Raw genomic sequence first — 18,030 nt, 5'->3', positions numbered from 1 at the left:
CATTTTAGTAAATATTTTCATTGCAATTTACTATAATTATTTCTTATCGTCTGGCAATGCAGTAAGAAATATAATTTATAAATATTTTGGAACAATTTACACAGATGGACCTACAAGTAAACTAATTGTAAGCAAATTTTGTACGGTGGGAACTACACTTGCCAAACTACACAATCGTTTTTACTACAGTAAAAACAGACAGTTAAAACCTACATAATTATCTACCCTTCTCCTCTAAGGTTAGCTGGAAGAGATACCTTATAGGGATAAATTCGCCTTTAGTACCTCAATTTATGAAAATTTTATGTGTACCTCTTTTTGTACAATAAAGTGATCAGTAGTACAGATGTAGTTAAGTTCATAATTATTTTCCCCGTTTCCTTTTCGTACCTATTTTCACGGAAAGGTACGAACGTGTCGTGCTATTTCAGTCAGTTCCGGTACAAAAAGTACTGAGTTTGACTGAAGTAGCATGTCAAATACGAACGTTTTATTACCCTTCTTATTATAACTTTTACTTTTTTAAACTTGGGTTTTATTTATACCAAAAAAGAAATTTAATGTTACCGAAAAACTCCACCGGACGCTTATTATCATTTGAACGCAACATTTCTCAGAACGGTCGTCTTTCATTTTCCTTTAAAAAAACATCAATAGCAAAATTTTATAAATAATTAAACGTCCCGATTCTTTATGAAACTCCGCCGCCCAGTTTTCGAATCTTCAAAAAAGTCAGAGCTATTTAGACGGAAAATTAATCAGAAATCAATCATTGCTGCGGAACTTTCTGAAACAAATTATAATATAATTTTCATAAACGTTTTTGTTTACTTATTTCTTGTTGGACATAATTTAAATGAACTCGACGAATTTTCTCATTCCATTAAGATTAATTTAAAACATATTAACTCACATTTATAGACGGGTCTAACGCGCGGGGGGTTCGCGTTAGACCCGTCTATAAATGTGAGTTAATATGTGTTCAAAACGCGAAAGCTTTAAATATTATAATTTAAAACATTTTTTCAAGAAAACATATCCTAATAATTTTCTATATAACGCTTGCGCTTATTTAAACAGATTGCCGATTATTAAGCATAAAACTAAGATTCACGCTGCTAGTGTGATGGGGACCTTTGGACCCGGCATGGCTCAGAACGGGTTTTAGTTTCTTAAGTTTTGTACATAATTATAGTAAAATGTATCCCTTTTTTATGATGAATATTAACATTATTTTTTTATATAAAATAGGTTTGAAAATTATTAAAATACAAAAACAAAATGGTACTCACAAAAACTCTAGCCTCAAAAGAATCCGTGTCACGAAGCCACACAAAACACAAAAATCTATTACGAACACCAAGTTCACACTTCACGACACTGAGTCTTTGCTCAAAGACTGCGGCGGAACCACACGTCCGTCCGCTTCCAAGGCAGGGGCGCCACTGACGACGGCGAATGTGAACATGTAAATGAAACGATAGGTCGGCAGGGATTAGTAGGTTATTTAGTGCTATAAAATTTCAAATTAACAAGGATTGTTAGACGGACGTTGAATAGAGTTAGGATCGGATTTCCGGTTAATTAATGATACCCAATATCGGACTTTTGAACTGAATTGGCATCCTGATGTTGAAATTTAAACTTTCTAAGGGACGTTGGAATTTACAACTAAATTTGTGAAGTTTTCATTGTACTTTAGATGACATGAGTGAATTGCAAAAAATTGTACATAGTTAAGCATCTGTAATTAGTCTAAAGTTAATTGATTCCATTGTGTTACCACAGTTAAGCCATTTCTATTTAAGTTAGATGCATGAAAGTGTGTTAGCGTATGCTATAGACTTATATGTGTACGAATTAAGTACAATACAATACAATTTACATAGTTAATTTTCGTAACACAGATGAATCAATTGAGTTTAGACTAATCACAGCTTCTTAACTGCGCTTAATTACGTACATTTTTTTTTTCAATTCGCTCACATGTTGACTGAAGTTTATTAGAGCAATAAATATTAAATAGTGAATAGAATCAGGCGTTACTTTGCGGAAATCCATACTAATTAAAACCAGAATATTACTTTGCTAATCCGCGAAAAGATCTTTCTTTTCGCGGATTAGCAAAGTAATATTCTGGTTTTAATTAATAAATATTAAGGCTTTAGAAACAATCAATGTAAAAGAAGTAACTCAGGTTTACTCACCTATTGGCATTAATTATATTTCTATTAAAGTAATTTAGCAAACATAAAACTATATAATTATACACAGTAACATAAATTTAAATACTTACCTAATAAAAAGGCTCTATATTGTTTGCCAGATACAGGCGTAAGCGCTGACTAGACTGAGGACCACTGTCAACTGCATTTGCCTGAATAATATTTTTCACCTCAGCAGCTCGAACAAGGGTACTTTGCTTCTTAAAAACAGTGAGCAAAATGCGATTTTGCTCACTGAGTCATTTTGTCTCACTGAGTTGACAAAATGACATTCAAGTGACCTTTATAGTCAAATGTCATTTCAACATGCGGGGTCTAATACAAGTTCGATATACTTGGGTTCTATTATCTCTGTCCCTCTAGGTATGTTCTCACTGCTTAGGGTGAAAAATTTTGTGTACTACACGAGGTCAAAGTTATTTACATCTCGTGCGCTTTTGAATCCCTTACTACGCTCAAGATTCTATAATAGATTCACGAGCGTAGCGAGAGATCTTTCGCTTGCACGGGACTCAAAATAAGCACTCGAAGAAATATCAAACTTTGATCTCTTGTTGTACAAATAACTATTTCATTTTAATTTTTAATGTCCCGCATAACATTTTCTTGTTTATTGTACTGTAGCCAAAATATCAAATAGGTAATTCAGAGTTTCTCTTCTATTAGTACACTCAAATTGAGTAGGTTATATTACTTGCCTACCTACTCTATTTAATAGTACCGAAAGATAAAGAAGGTGTTAATCATTAAGTAGGGCAGGCTCTTTTATAAGCATACCTGTGCACTGTGCTAACTCGGGGCACGAATACTAAGTAATTGATGGTTTTTTCTTATAGTGAGGGATGTAGGTAGTGCCACCCAATGTATGGGACGTGCAAATTTTGGTATCGGATGAATTCACTTGGCACAGATGTAGTATACGTAAAGCTAAGCCAATCCAGCCCGGTAGGCAGGGGGGCATCCAAAGTTACACGCCTTCTATCGGCTTCTATTTACCTACCACGTTGAGTTTGGTATCATATCCAGATAAATCGGGCATGAGGAATTTATATTTGAGATATTTAATATACAGTTTAATAGAAAAAAAACAACGGGTTGCACTCCGGGAGTGCCGACAGAAGTGAAAACTCAATAACTAGTCCAAAATGTTTGCAGCACTATGTATAATTGACCCATCCTCCTTTCTATTGAAAAACTTTAGTTCCGAAATTGCTGGCCAGTGAACTTAAATTTGTAGCGTTAATTGTTTAAAATTCGAATAGAAATTGTAAAGTTACCTTGCAGACCTCGCATCTATATATATTTGGTCATAATATTTTGAGTTTTATTCACCAGTACTAGAGTTCACTTTTATTAGCGATTTCATCAAGGTGAGACTTTATTGAATTATTGAATTATATTGGAGTGATATAAAGTTAGAATTTAACTGTGAGATCCTCGTATTTCAGCCCGTACAAGATTAGAACATCGAGCTTTATTGCTTAATATAAAAGTCCAGTTTTAAATAATTGACCTGATTATGATACGTTATGACTAAAGTTCTTTGGTGAATAACATTGTCCGTCATACATGGCATAAGTCACGCAAGCGCCCTGCGCTGCCTACATGAAACAGCCGGCTCAGGCATACATTTTCGCCGTGCGGTAGAAAGAGAGGAGAAACGCCTTCGCGTTACGCGTTACGCTGTCCCGAGTTTATAATTTTTTTCCCACCTCAAAAAGTGCTCAGCGCCGCTAAAGAAGTTTTCACTTCAAAAATAAAAATCTTGACGCTCAAATCAAAATCGGTTTGCTATTTTTTTTATTCCACTATTACTATTATCAGCCGAAACTACAAATGCTAGAAATTTGAAATTTGCACACCAGGTTACATTTATAATGTGTACAAGGGATAAGAAGCGATTTTGAAAAATTCAACCCCTAAGGGGGTTAAAAAGGGGATGAAAGTTTGTATGGGGTTCATGTTTTATTTTAAGCGAGGAATTTCAAACTTCGTTAAAATATATATTTTTGAAATAAGCCCCACAGTTGAAAAAAATGTTGATCTCCATTTGCTTATTGGAAATCCTGTAGACTTAGCATAGTTGCGCTACCCCCTATGCCACGCATACGGTAATTTTACTCCATGTTCGAGTCGAAAGTGTCTTTGTGTGACGTCCGTGAACTCGTTCGTCGTTTGAACAGACCAATCACGGCACGGGACTTCGCTCACCTCGTCCCGCGCACCCCCGCATTTTTGGCATCATCGGTTGCATGAAATAATTGCTCTAAACTCGGTCTAGAGGATTCCTAGTCTATGTATTACTGTAAACAGGTTCAATATAATGTCTAACAATATAGAGCCTCTTTACTACTTACCATCACTTTAGTGTTCGTGCCCCGAGTTAGCACAGGTATGTTGTTAACATTGACGTATTATATCTATGGACTGGCCTTACGGGCACTAAAAATGGTACTAATTCAGCGGTGTGACTCACCAATTCGAGCCAATCGCGCAGCCTAACGCAGCTAGTAGCGACCAATCGCGCGCGTGATGCGAACTCAAATGAACTCATCAACCAATCGCGTGCGTGATGCGAACTCATCAACCAATCGCGTTGTAGCAGTGTCACACCGCTGTACTGGCCCCATTCTTATTGCCCGTAAGGCCAGTCCTGAGATTTTATACGTCAATGGTTGTTAAGTTATAATTATAAGTATCTTGATAGTAATTAGTTTTCTTTTTTGCAGACTGACCCCTATCTAACAAACACCACAGTAAATCTTAATAGTCCGTATTTATTACATTACTGATAATAATATAGGTTATAGACTAGAAGCAAAGATAATTTAGACTAGAGGAATATTATCAATCATCATCATCATCTCAGCCATAAGACATCCACTGCTGAACATAGGCCTCCCCCTTATATTATCAATAGTGGCAGTAAATGTACTGACTACATTATTTACTTTGACAATATTCCTCTATTTTAAATTATCTTTGCTAGTAGGTATCTTGTATAGCTAATCGATAATAATGTTGCTGGTCGCATAAAGTAGCGAACTTGAGAGTTAATTAAGATTTTTCTCAGTAATTGAGAACTGAGTCACGAAGAATATATTAGAAGAAGCAACAACGGTACATTTTATGAGGTTATATTCTTGTTTAATATTTTCCATGCACTTGCAGATAATTTCTTGTCTATTCAGTTTTACTAATTACAAAAGATTATTAAATTAAATTACCTATAAACAGAGTAAATGATATTAGCCTGCGTCGAATTCTTATTTTAAATAAGTAAATAAATACTGAAAAATCTTACACAAATCGACTACATAGTTCGTTCGCCCTCGCTACGCTCGTGGTTCAATTTTGGAATGCTTCGCTTGCTCGGGTATCAATATTAGCACGAGAGGTTAAACAACAACTTTGCCCCCTTGTAAAACAAATAACTATTGTATCTAAGCATTATTTTCATTTTCGTAAGAATTCAGGAATCATAGAAGGGATAGAAGGGAAAGTTGAAGCAAACAGGAAGAAGGGAAGACCAAGGAGAGCGTACATGGATCAAATAAAGGAAAAGATCAACGTCGTGTCGTATCAGGCTGTCAAAGAGAAGGCAGAGGACCGCCAAACATGGAAATTGCTCCACCGACAAGAGTCATACTCTTAAATATATGATGATGAAGAATTCAGGTTCACGCACTTCTATAACCGCATTAGTCAATTTTAGCCTCATTGTCTGCGGCGAGATATTAACGTCCTGGCTGATTACTTGAAGGCTCAACTTAAATTACTATTCATTAGTACTTGAATTCTGATAAATAGGCTTATTTCTAACAGAATATAATAATAGAATTATTAACGCTACGAGCGGCAGTGTTAAAATGGTAAGCCGACTCAGAATATAATAGATTTTGATTAAATGTGATTTGTGTTTTCTCATTTTGATTTTTGTCAATTAGGTAGTTAGGGCCCGATTCGGATTTTGAAATAGACATCTATTAGATATATTTTAGAGATCACCAAGATACGATAACGATATGTTTAAGGTCTAACCTGTCAAATCATTTGCGCGATTCTGGAGATACTTTTGAACGATTTCCTCAGGATAATTATGACCTTGAGATCCAATTCACATCTAATAGATATCTTACGCTATCTAACGTAAAAGTGACATTGGTTGCCCGAATTGCGCTGCAAAAGAGAACTAGTTGATATCTGAACTATAACGTGTCTTCTTGTGAATATCTTGAAGTTCGAATACGGCAGTTATAAGGTTAAATGGCTAAGGCCTATAAATACAGCTGTCTCGGCGCCAACTACGAGTTCGTAGCTTTTGGCGTCGAGACACTGGGGCCGTAGGGTAGAGGAGCGCGAGGGCTCCTTAAGGAGCTTGGTAAGCGGGTAAGGGAGGCAAGGGAACTCTCGCGCAGGCAGCTTTCTCGCGCTAAGGATTTCCATCGCTATACAGCGCGGGAATGCTGCCTGCGCGATGAGCACCTTGCCGAGGGGCCTAGGCTTTGAAGGGTAGGTTTTAGGGATATTTATTTTTGAAGTGAAAACTTCTTTAGCGGCGCTGAGCACTTTTTGAGGTGGGGAAAAAATGATAAACTCGGGACAGCGTAACGCGTAACGCGAAGGCGTCTCTCCTCTCTTTCTACCGCACGGCGAAAATGTATGCCTGAGCCGGCTGTTTCATGTAGACGGCGCAGGGCGCTTGCGTGACTTATGTCATGTGTGACGGACAATGTTATTCACCAAAGAACTTTAGTCATAACGTACCATAATCAGGTCAATTATTTAAAACTGGACTTTTATATTAAGCAATAAAGCTCAATGTTCTAATCTTGTACGGGCTGAAATACGAGGATCTCACAGTTACATTCTAACTTTATATCACTCCAATATAATTCAATAAAGTCTCATCTTGATGAAATCGCTAATAAAAGTGAACTCTAGTACCGGTGAATAAAACTCAAAATATCATGACCAAATATATTTAGATGCGAGGTCTGCAAGGTAACTTTACAATTTCTATTCGAATTTTAAACAATTAACGCTACAAATTTAAGTTCACTGGCCAGCAATTTCGGAACTAAAGTTTTTCAATAGTAAGGAGGATGGGTCAATTATACATAGTGCTGCAAACATTTTGGACTAGTCATTGAGTTTCCACTTCTGTCGGCACTCCCGGAGTGCAACCCGTTGTTTTTTTTTTTGTAAATTAATTTTATTTTATTATTTATATTGTAAAGGTTGACGGTACGTTAACCCTAGAGGATTCGCACCTGTTCCTACTTTTAGAAATTTTTCAATTAAAATTGAGCTCCCGTAGTTAGGATGGTGTGGTCGGAGGCAAAGGTAATTTTAGACCGACCTAGATTCTAGTGTCAAAATTCTAACTTCATTTTGAGTATTTTCTCCGTATGCAACTGAAAGCTGGAGCAAACATAAATCTATCAGCCGAGTCTGTGAAATTACAAAAGTTTTGGCTGTGAGTCTATATAGGAAGTTATCTAGGTCATCTATGTTATTTAACTAGTAGAGTATTGATTTGCGATATGCAGCATACAATTTTATTTTACTATTTGGAAGGATCGTGTTATGGTTCAAGTAGTCAAAATGAAATATATTTTCATCGGTATTTTTATCTTTATATATGTATTTGAGTAAATTGCACAAAATTTGTACATAATTAAGCGCAGTTAAGAAGCTGTGATTAGTCTTAACTTAATTGATTCATTTGTGTTACGAAAATTAACTACTTACGTAGTGTATTGTATTGTACTTAATTCGTACACATATAAGTCTATAGCTCACGCTAACACACTTTCATGCATCTAACTTAAATAGAAATGGCTTAACTGTGGTAACACAATGGAATCAATTAACGTTAGACTAATGACATATGCTTCACTAGGAAATTTTTTTTGCAATTCACTCATTTATTTCAGTTGCTAAATAAAGACTATACTAAAACTAGTGCCTACGTCAACTCTTGGGATTAGTTGTCAAGTGGACCCCAGGCTCCGTGGCAAATGCCGGGATAACGCGAGGAAGACGAAGAAAGCTAAAATAAAGACAGCGCATGGTCACACTCGCGCTTTGTATAAGAAATAAATATTTTATATTCTCAATTTTAATTTATAAAGGTAAGATAAAAATTCTGGTCATATAGATAAATGTATCATTAGTTACAGATTTTTATTCATACGACGCCAAAACAATTATATTGTCAATTTTAATTTATAATTAAAGTCAAGATAAAGTTTCTGCTCATATAGATGTCGGCGGCCGATCGTAAGATCAGGCATATCGTGAAATTCCTAGGCATATCGTGAAACGTGAAAATCTTTGACTCCTTCCCTGAGTCGACGGAGCCCCGCTACGCGGGGCTCCTATTTCTGGGCAATTTGCCCTTCGGGCATCTGAAGCAACCTAACGAACCTATTCTACCTATCTATTGAGTTAATGTGACTATCGTCAAAACATTACACAGGAACATTACGATCTGCCTGATCGTACGATCGGCCTACGACATAGATAAATGTATTTTTAGTTACATTCATTCAAATGACGCCAAAACAATTGCATCTAATAACTTCGCGATGGTCGGTAAGTACGTACAATTTTCCATTGAATTGATTCGCAAGCATTTGTTAAACGACAGTCTTTTGTTCAAACTCCTAATGATAAAACTTTGGATTTTAAAAACATAGTGCGGCGTCACGGCAGACCTAGAAGGAGGTGGCGGCACGATCATGACGTCTTTCGGAAAGATTGGCCTAATATTGTATAGAACGAGACGCGGGGAAGAAAGAGAGGGAGGCCTTTGCCCAGCAGTGGGACACATCAGGCTAATAAATAAATATAAATAAATAAAATAAATTTAAAAACTATGAGTGTTTATTTTGTCCCGATTACGCCAGCAAAACAATAAATCTATGAAAGCTAATACTAATTAGATTTTTAAATCTATTTAACATGGCCCGATAATATGCTAATGTGATCACGAAACATTCATTCGTGCATTCTAGCACTTCAATGAAACAGATTTAATGCCAAAAGCGACGATGTTCACCAAATCATACATTCATCAATTCATCGCGCAACCATCTGTATGCAAAAGTTGTGTCACCGCGGGGACTACGCTTTAATGCCAATCAGTTTTGATGGCACGTATCAATGTTTGAAAGTAATTATTGCTAGGCCTCTAGTGGTTAAAGTTGTTGGTATTATGTATATTTTATTGCCTGCCTTTGTAGTTAAGGGGCTGCCCCACGCCAATGTCCTTCGATCTGAATCCCTTTGTTTTTAAAAGTTTTTTTTAGCTTATTATATTAATAGCAACGGCTTTAAGCAATATAGAATCCTATATTTACTTCAAAGCTCATTGTCTTCGAGATATTTGGCATCAAAGTTGATCAATTTTAGGCTAAAAACCTGGTTCTCTGGCCATAACTTTAGTGTTAATTAGTTTGAAATGAAAACCCTAAGACACGTTTTTCGAGACGTCAATGACGAACCCAAATATGTAGATTTCGTACATGTATGATCCTTCACAGCAAACTAGATATGTACGAAAAAGTGTTTTTTTAGACAATGTAAAAAAAATCATAAAAAAATAAGTACTTATTCGTTTCTTTCAAAATCCGGTAGACAAAACCGGAGATAAAAGATTGAAGAACCGATAACCGTTTGTCTTATAATTCTATCTGTAGTGCAAAAAAAGGAAATACGATTCTAAACTTGCCAAAAATCGACGAAAACCTCGGGTAGCCCCTTAATGATATATATTCGGTAAGGTAAACGTACACTCGACTCGACACGCTAATGCCCAATAGATGACACTTTGCTGTCACCTCTATTGACAATAGTTTTAAGATGACATGTACTGGGACCGCGTCGAGCACCAGTACGTTTACATAAGACTTACCTACGCAACTAACTTAACGTACATACACCACAATACAAAAAAGTGTCCGCATAACGCACTTTCATATATAAAAATGTCTAAATATGTATTGTTTCTTTTAAATATAGGGAGAGTTCAGATCAGTGAAGTACTAAGTTAGTAAAAAATTGATTCGCTGTCGCATTCTACATCAAATGACATTTATAAGTTTGACACAAACATTCATTTCATTAGCTCAAACTAAAATTGACTAAGTACTTACCGTTAAACGGGGTGGTTTTAAATGCAGGGTTGAAATATAAATAATAAGGGATTTATGCCATAGGTAGGTATAGGTAGGTCATAGGCCAAGTAATACTTTTTAGACGTGGAATTTTTGACATTTAGTAAAAAAATATGAAAAAATAAAATCAGACTACCGAAGCACGAAACAGATGAGCATTTTCATCTGAAATTATCATGAAGAAAATATCAGGAAAACTATAAATTTACGGTACTTATTCCAAAATTTAACAGGCTTATAACCCGTATCAGGTTATTACTTGTTCACAAGATGTACTTAGATCTAGGGCATATCGGTTGAGTGAGATTAAACGTTATTGAGGTTAGATCTGTACAAATAAAACGAAACAATCTGAGTGAGGGAAACTTTTAATTAAAATTGTCTAGCGTTTTTTGCTTCCAATCAGAACAGATCAACTATCTTGTTGAACGCGGTTGGTGACTGTGTTCTTTCTTTCTTTCATTCATATTTTTTTAATTGATATTTCTATTACAAAAGCTGGCAGATAGTATTTTTGATTGTAAGAAAATATTCCTAAAAAATCTTTGTCATATTATTTTTGGACCATCTGTAATGTCGTCGCTCTGGGGTCCGTTTCTCAAAATCTTGTAACTAGTAATACAAGCGGGTGTGACTTTTTGACAGCTTTTATTAGAAAGGGACTTCCACTTGTATTACAAGTTACAAGCTTTTGAGAAACGGGCCCATGGTGAATATGGGACACAATAGTTAAGACATTTGATATCTGTCAAATAGTATGACAATGTTTCCCATGACAGTTAACATTTTCACCACATTCTGCGTTATCATCACATGCATTTTCACCACTACACTTTTCGCACATAGTCAATAGGTAGGTTCACTGCTATAGTAATTGGCCACTCCTAACAAATCAGAAAGAAACAAGCCAATTGAAGCCTTACCTACCTGTTAAGAGTGGCCAATTACTATGTAGTGGACAAAAACTATAGCAGTCACCCTACATAGACAGCTACGTCTCTAAAGCAACCAAAACGAGTTAGAACGCCGTTGTCATCGAAACGACCAATATTTTCCACCTCACCTTAGCCCTCATCCATATTAACGACGTCGTCACTCCGAATCACATAAAGCTAGCGCCACACAGGCGGTAAAAATAAAGCTTGGTACACACTATCCTCGGGCGACCATAAGTCATCTAGTCGGGACGGGACAATGCATAGAGAGCAGCCTCTTTCAACGGGCTGGCATAAATTTAACACTTTTGACACGAGCCTAGATTATTAATTTTACCCTTTGTGTTTATATTTCGCAACGCCTATGTCACCGGAAGGACGGAGAGGAAAGATAATACCAAAGCGTCGTTCTAAATTATATAAACATGTTATTGTTCCGGGATCCGGGCCCCTTTGTTTGACATAATTATTGAAAGTCATAATGTAATGATTTTCAGATAATCATTAGTCATAATTCTGAAACCGTTAACTTTTCAGGATTTTTGTAAGGTTTTCCTATAAGTAGGTTAAGTTAGGTTAGGTTTCTTTTATGGCAACCCTGAAAAGTTACGCGTTTCTGAAAAAAAAAACAAATTATGACTAACGAAAATGCGGACAAACAATACATTATGACTTAAAACTTTATGGGAAACAATAGAGATTCGTTTGTGCCGACAGTGGATTTGTTTGTTGTTGCAGATGGGTTCATTTGGATTGGATTTGCAATGTTCTACAATTACCCCTTATTCATAAACGTTTACTAAAGTTAACAAGCCGATAATAATCGTTTGTCCAGCGATCTATGCGTCTTCCCTCGATCTGCGGTCCAGGAACGCCGGACCAGAACAGGTTACCAGCTTTATGCCGCAAATGGGTCTTGTATAAACACCTATGGATTCATCTTTCTCAGTCTTAACCTAGGCTTGCGGCGTGAATATACATGGCAATTTACCGTTGCAGATGTCACGAAGGCCATCATAGGCGTCGACTTCTTGTCCTTCTATAGTCTAGTCGTCGACTGTAAAAACAAGCGCCTTATAGATATCACAACGGCAGAAACAGCTATAGCAACGCCAGTCTCCAGGTCAAATAATATTTCATCAATTAAAATTATAAATGGCGACTCCAAATATCACAATCTACTTCGAAACTACACCGAGATAACGCGGCCGCATGTCGCTCGCTCGCAGACAGCTCACGGGACCGTCCACCATATCAGGACAACGGCGGGCCCCCCTGTTAGTGGCGCGCCTCGGCGTCTTGCTCCGGACAAGTTAAGAATCGCAAAGGCTGAGTTCGAGGACATGCTAAAAAGTGGAACGGCAAGGCCGTCCGAAAGCGCATGGGCATCCCCTCTACACCTAGCCCCAAAAAAAGATAACGGATGGCGTCCATGCGGGGATTATCGTATGCTAAATGCTCGTACGATTCCCGACCGCTACCCAATCCGCCATATTCAAGACTTCACACACAATATATCTGGCTGCAAAGTTTTTTCGACCATCGATTTAGTAAAGGCTTATAATCAGATACCCGTTAATGAAGGAGACATACCAAAAACAGCTATAACGACACCGTTCGGCTTGTATGAGTTCCCATTTATGACATTCGGCTTACGTAATGCGGGACAAACGTTCCAAAGATTTGTGGATGAGATTACACGAGGCCTCGATTTCTGTTACGCTTACTTGGACGACTTTTTGATTTTCTCAAGCAACGAACAAGCTCATGAAGACCATCTCCGTCAAGTGTTTCAGAAACTTAAAGATTATGGCATGGTAATAAACACATCCAAATGCGTTTTTGGAGCACCATCTGTAAAATTTTTGGGCTATAGCGTCTCATCTGACGGAATCAAACCCTTAAGAGCCAACAGGAGTGGTCATTCCTCCATACAAACGTAGTCCTCGTTTTCCTCCGTGGTTTTTGAAGCTAGAGCAATGATTTTTTCAACACAGATTAATATTGTCAATATCTGTGTCGGACCGTTTTGCTTTTTTTGATATTTTTGTTTTTTAAGGCGCTAGAGCCCTTCAAAAACGGCCAAAATGGCCTAATAGACTATGCCGCAATGAGAGGCGTGGTATTCAAAACTGATATCAATTAGCCAAAAAAGCAAAACGGTCCGACACAGATAATTTCATAATCATTTAGATTTCCAAATTTGGTTACGATTGGTTAAGTTTTGGGGGAGGAAAAAGAGGACTACGAAACCTCGATTTTTGTCATTTTTACGCAGGATTTTTCGCCTCAGCTGCAGTTGTCCCTATCGCACTAATTTTAGGGGCGGAGTCAAGTTTCTAAATACGTACACAGCCAGAAAAGTGATGGGCAATAGTCGACATTTAATGTCGATAATCTAGTGATGTAAGAAGTTATCGATAAACCGTCTTGTGTGAAAATATCTAGATCCTAAGACACAAGGGGTTTTGGGTTGAGAGTAGGGAACACATTTTTGTAGTTATGATATACAATCTATTATGAACTTTTTGATTCTAATATTTCAAATTAGAAATCAAAATCAAAAATATTTTATTGCATGGTTAAAATGGGTTAACAAAATTTTTAGGTACCTACAGGCACGCTTCGTAATTGTCGAGCAATTTAGGGTCCTAGCTGAATTGGTTGTTCCATACTTACTCGTGCTCTATGGAATGTCCAATTTAGCTAGAACCCTAAATGGCTCAACAATCACGGAGCGTGACAGTACAAATGATTCATGTTCTGTATATCCTGCCCTACAATGGCGTTAATATTTGGTTGTCATGTCTATACTTCGTGTTTAAGCATTATTGAAAAAAAAAATAGTAAATACTAATATTAACCACTAAGTACATAACTATTACAAAAAAAGCTAAATAATTATACGATTGCATGCTTAAAAAAGACACGTCACCTTCACTCTAATGCTAAACAAACGAAGAATAAGAACTAACAGCGATAAGACCGCCTGTTGCTACCTTTATCTACATTGTAAATCGGTTTTAGGGTTCCGTACCCAAAGGGTAAAACACGGGACCCTATTACTAAGATTCCGCTGTCCGTCCGTCCGTCTGTCACCAGGCTGTATCTCACGAACCGTGATAGCTAGACAGTTGAAATTTTCACAGATGATTTATTTCTGTTGCCGCTATAACAACAAATACTAAAAACAGGATAAAATAAAAAAAATAGTGGGGCCTCCCATACAACAAACGTGATTTTTGACCGAAGTTAAGCAACGTCGGGCGGGGTCAGTACTTGGATGGGTGACCGTTTTTATAAATAATGGTACGGAACCCTTCGTGTGCGAGTCCGACTTGCACTTCGCCGGTTTTTTTTAAATTTGTTTTTATGTTTGTGGTGTAATAAAGAATATTTTAGAGTCAGACCAAGAAAAGTCTACAGCAATTTTGATAGCACACGCAGTGCAGTGTTATTTATATGTCATAATTTCATAGAAGCGACGTTTGAAATAATACTTGCACTGCGTGTTTTATCAAAATCGCTATAGATTTTTCTTGGCCTAACTCTACTTTAAATTACAAAGTAAGGCCTAAATTATAAAATAAGGCCCATCAATGTTTTTTTTTGTGTTTATTAAACTTGATATTTTGTCTATAGTATTAGCGGACATGGCCTCAAAATTTAAACCCGCTTAAGAATCGGGCCTTATTTCGTGCATTATATACAATACTACCCATTTTTGTGTAGTCATTATTTATACTATAGAAGCATTGTTTGAGTAGCCAATTATTTAAACAGTATTTTTTTAAAGGGCAACGGTGGCAATATTTTAAGGTCTGGATAATAAGATACAGATCTTAATAAGGATATCAATGTAAGTGAATGTTACCATGACTACCAAACAAACAAATGTGATAGAATTTGCCAGCTGGCATTGTAACATTCAGACAGTTACCTATGTACCTAATCTGAAATATGAATAAATTAGTAATATTTTAAACAGGAAAGTAAACCGAATTTTGGCCTTTTGCTGGACACAATCACAATAGTAATTTGTTTTACAAGAGGGCAAAGTTTATCGCCACCGGTTGATGCATTTGCAGCACCAATGGTAGAAAATGCAAGCTCATCATCAACTGCATAATCGACGTTTGATATGACTATTGAATCCGAGCTTTTTGATCATGAATCAAAGGGAAAAACAAAATTTTAGAAGGTCGCAGAATAGTGGATTTAAAATATTTATTTTCTGTGATCTCAAATATCAGGCACGATCATACAAATTGTACATTTGCTGATCTTGCCTTTGTCATTGAAAGACGTAAGGGTTTACACAGAGAATATATATTTAAGTGTAATATGTGCAAAAAAAGGAAACGATACACTCTGAAGACCCAAAAAGAAAATGTTAGTAAATACTGCTCCTCCCCATGGTTACTTGGTTCCTTATTCAACCTACCTGAAATTAAACGAGTAGGTTAGTAAATTATATCATTTTACATTATAAAGTTAAATGTTTAGGTATCTCAATCACTTACTCACTGGTGGACATGGACGCAAAATTTTTGCCCATCTACTTATACTATCTTATAAAAAATGAAATTTTGAAAGTTAGCACGCTTAAAGTTCGTTTTTTTGCATTAAGGTAACAGATTTTGACATGTCTTATTAAAAATTACCATTGAAAAATAAGTCATAGCAAATATGTTAGAATTATAAATCATATTAATCATATTAATGAGCAAGAGCACCCTAAACCGGCGAGCGTGTATGAGGAATGTTATGAATGTGAAGGAAGCGAAAGTGGTATGTCAGGATCGTAGCAAGTGGAAATCCGTGGTCTCTGCCTACCCCTCCGGGAAATAGGCGTGATTGTATGTATGTATGTATTAATCATATACTTTTTTATATTCTTTTGCTTTCATAAGTAATATAAACTAATTTTTGAAAGCGTTTTTCAATAATTATTAATAAAAAGACACGTCATGATTGTTTACCTTCTTTCTAATGCTAAAAAATAACGAACTATAATAACCGGGCCTTATTTGGTACAGAACCTTGATTTGATAGGTACATCGGATATTCTGGGCCCCTGAGTTTGTTACGTAAAGGACAAAATGGTGACATGTGGTTAGAGCTGATACTGTTAAACTAGTGGTTCTGTGCGCTAAGTATAAAAAATAAGCTTCAGCGAACTCTTAAGCCTAGAAAAAACCCTACACCCTACTGCCACTTAAGTCAGTCTTGAGTCTTTGAATCAATTTCCGTAGTAGTACTACTACTACTAAGGTACTATTAGGAGGTAATAAGGCCTATAGTAGGTATAATAAGGCCTACCTGAAAAATAATGTTCTTACAACAGTGTAACCGTGTTAGTTATTTGAGTAACATATATGTAAAGTGATACAATTAAAAGCTAACAGCAAACCAGTACATAAATTATATCTTATGTACTTCTTATGAATTACACTCTTATAAAGGTTTCGGCTAATTACGCATATGTGCATCACGCAATATAATCTATAAGTAGGTACCTTCTAAAGTAATGAATACTCGTATTCTTAAAATAATGTTTCGTATAATAATAATACCCTCAGGTACCTTTATAGTATAATACTTAGAGGTTAAGTTCGTTGAAATTTAGATACTTAAATAAATTACTTTCAATCGGAATAGAGATGTTTTAGTTCCTTAAATTTTCAAATAAAATAAAACTAATATGATACTGGCAAATATTGGTCATATTTCTTGAGTACCTGGGCCTTATGAGAATACAGTAGGTATATGGTGCTTATAAGAATTATGTGCTTCATAAATCGAAGTAGGTTTATATAAACGTACATAGGCATTTTACATTAAATTTTTTTTTAATGAAATCTGTTTTTAATTCACAAAAAATAATACTATTACACGTTCTTAACCTAGTTATAATCTTTAATATTTAAGATTTTAGTAACTAGGATGAGGGGGACATATTAAATTTATTCCCTAATCTTAAGTTCTAATATATTTATTACTTATCATTATAAATACATAATGTATATTTATGTGTAGGTATATGTATTATATTTATGTGCTTACTTAACTAATAATTATTCTTGTACTATGGTATTCAGTTCTTTTTTTATTATATACTTAATCTTATTAGGCTTATTACTTATTTCTAGTAAAAGTCTATTAGGAAAGTTGTTTAGAATAGTAGGTAAGTATGAATTCCAAACTCTATTGCCATATTCATTAAATATTATGTGTGTAACTAATAAACACGATTTACCTACTTATATGTATGTAGGTACCTACCTATACTTCGGCAAGTCATCTTTGACATTAGAAAAATGCAGCAAACTTAAAAAAAATGTAATCGACAATGATCGACCTCCCATAATAAATTAAATTTAGTGCCTTTTTCTAATGTTAAAGTTGGCTGTTGAGTGTAAGAGTATATATAAGTAAGTACACGATTTATTTTCCCTACCCTTTTGACTCATTATTTGACGTTATCATGAATTCTTTATAAGTAAGTATCATAAGTAGGTACCCTACGTACAACACAAATGTCATAATTATTGTAATATTATAACCAGAAGTTTTGTAAACAACACGTAGGTATAACAAAAGGTACTTACTTGAATAAAGGTAGATGAATTGCGTGCGGTCCAATAGGTAACCACAACTCACGGAGTCCAAAACAATAAGCTGATC

The 18,030-nt window shown here is 35.8% G+C and overlaps 1 protein-coding gene across 1 annotated transcript in view; it reads right to left on the bottom strand.

Moving 5' to 3' along the window:
• The window catches only part of LOC134794178 (uncharacterized), a 94,235-nt gene extending 92,803 nt beyond the window's left edge, over positions 1-1,432 (bottom strand). Inside the window, exon 1 of the mRNA XM_063765904.1 lies at positions 1,293-1,432. The gene's annotated coding sequence lies outside the window, so the exon portion shown is untranslated. The remainder of the gene's footprint in view (positions 1-1,292) is intronic.
• Positions 1,433-18,030: the final 16,598 nt, after the last annotated feature.

This window comes from Cydia splendana, chromosome 10 (genome assembly GCF_910591565.1).
Source record: "Cydia splendana chromosome 10, ilCydSple1.2, whole genome shotgun sequence".
NCBI lineage: Eukaryota > Metazoa > Arthropoda > Insecta > Lepidoptera > Tortricidae > Cydia > Cydia splendana.
Note: the sequence above shows the minus strand (reverse complement) of the source record. Positions and strands in the feature narration are given on the sequence as shown.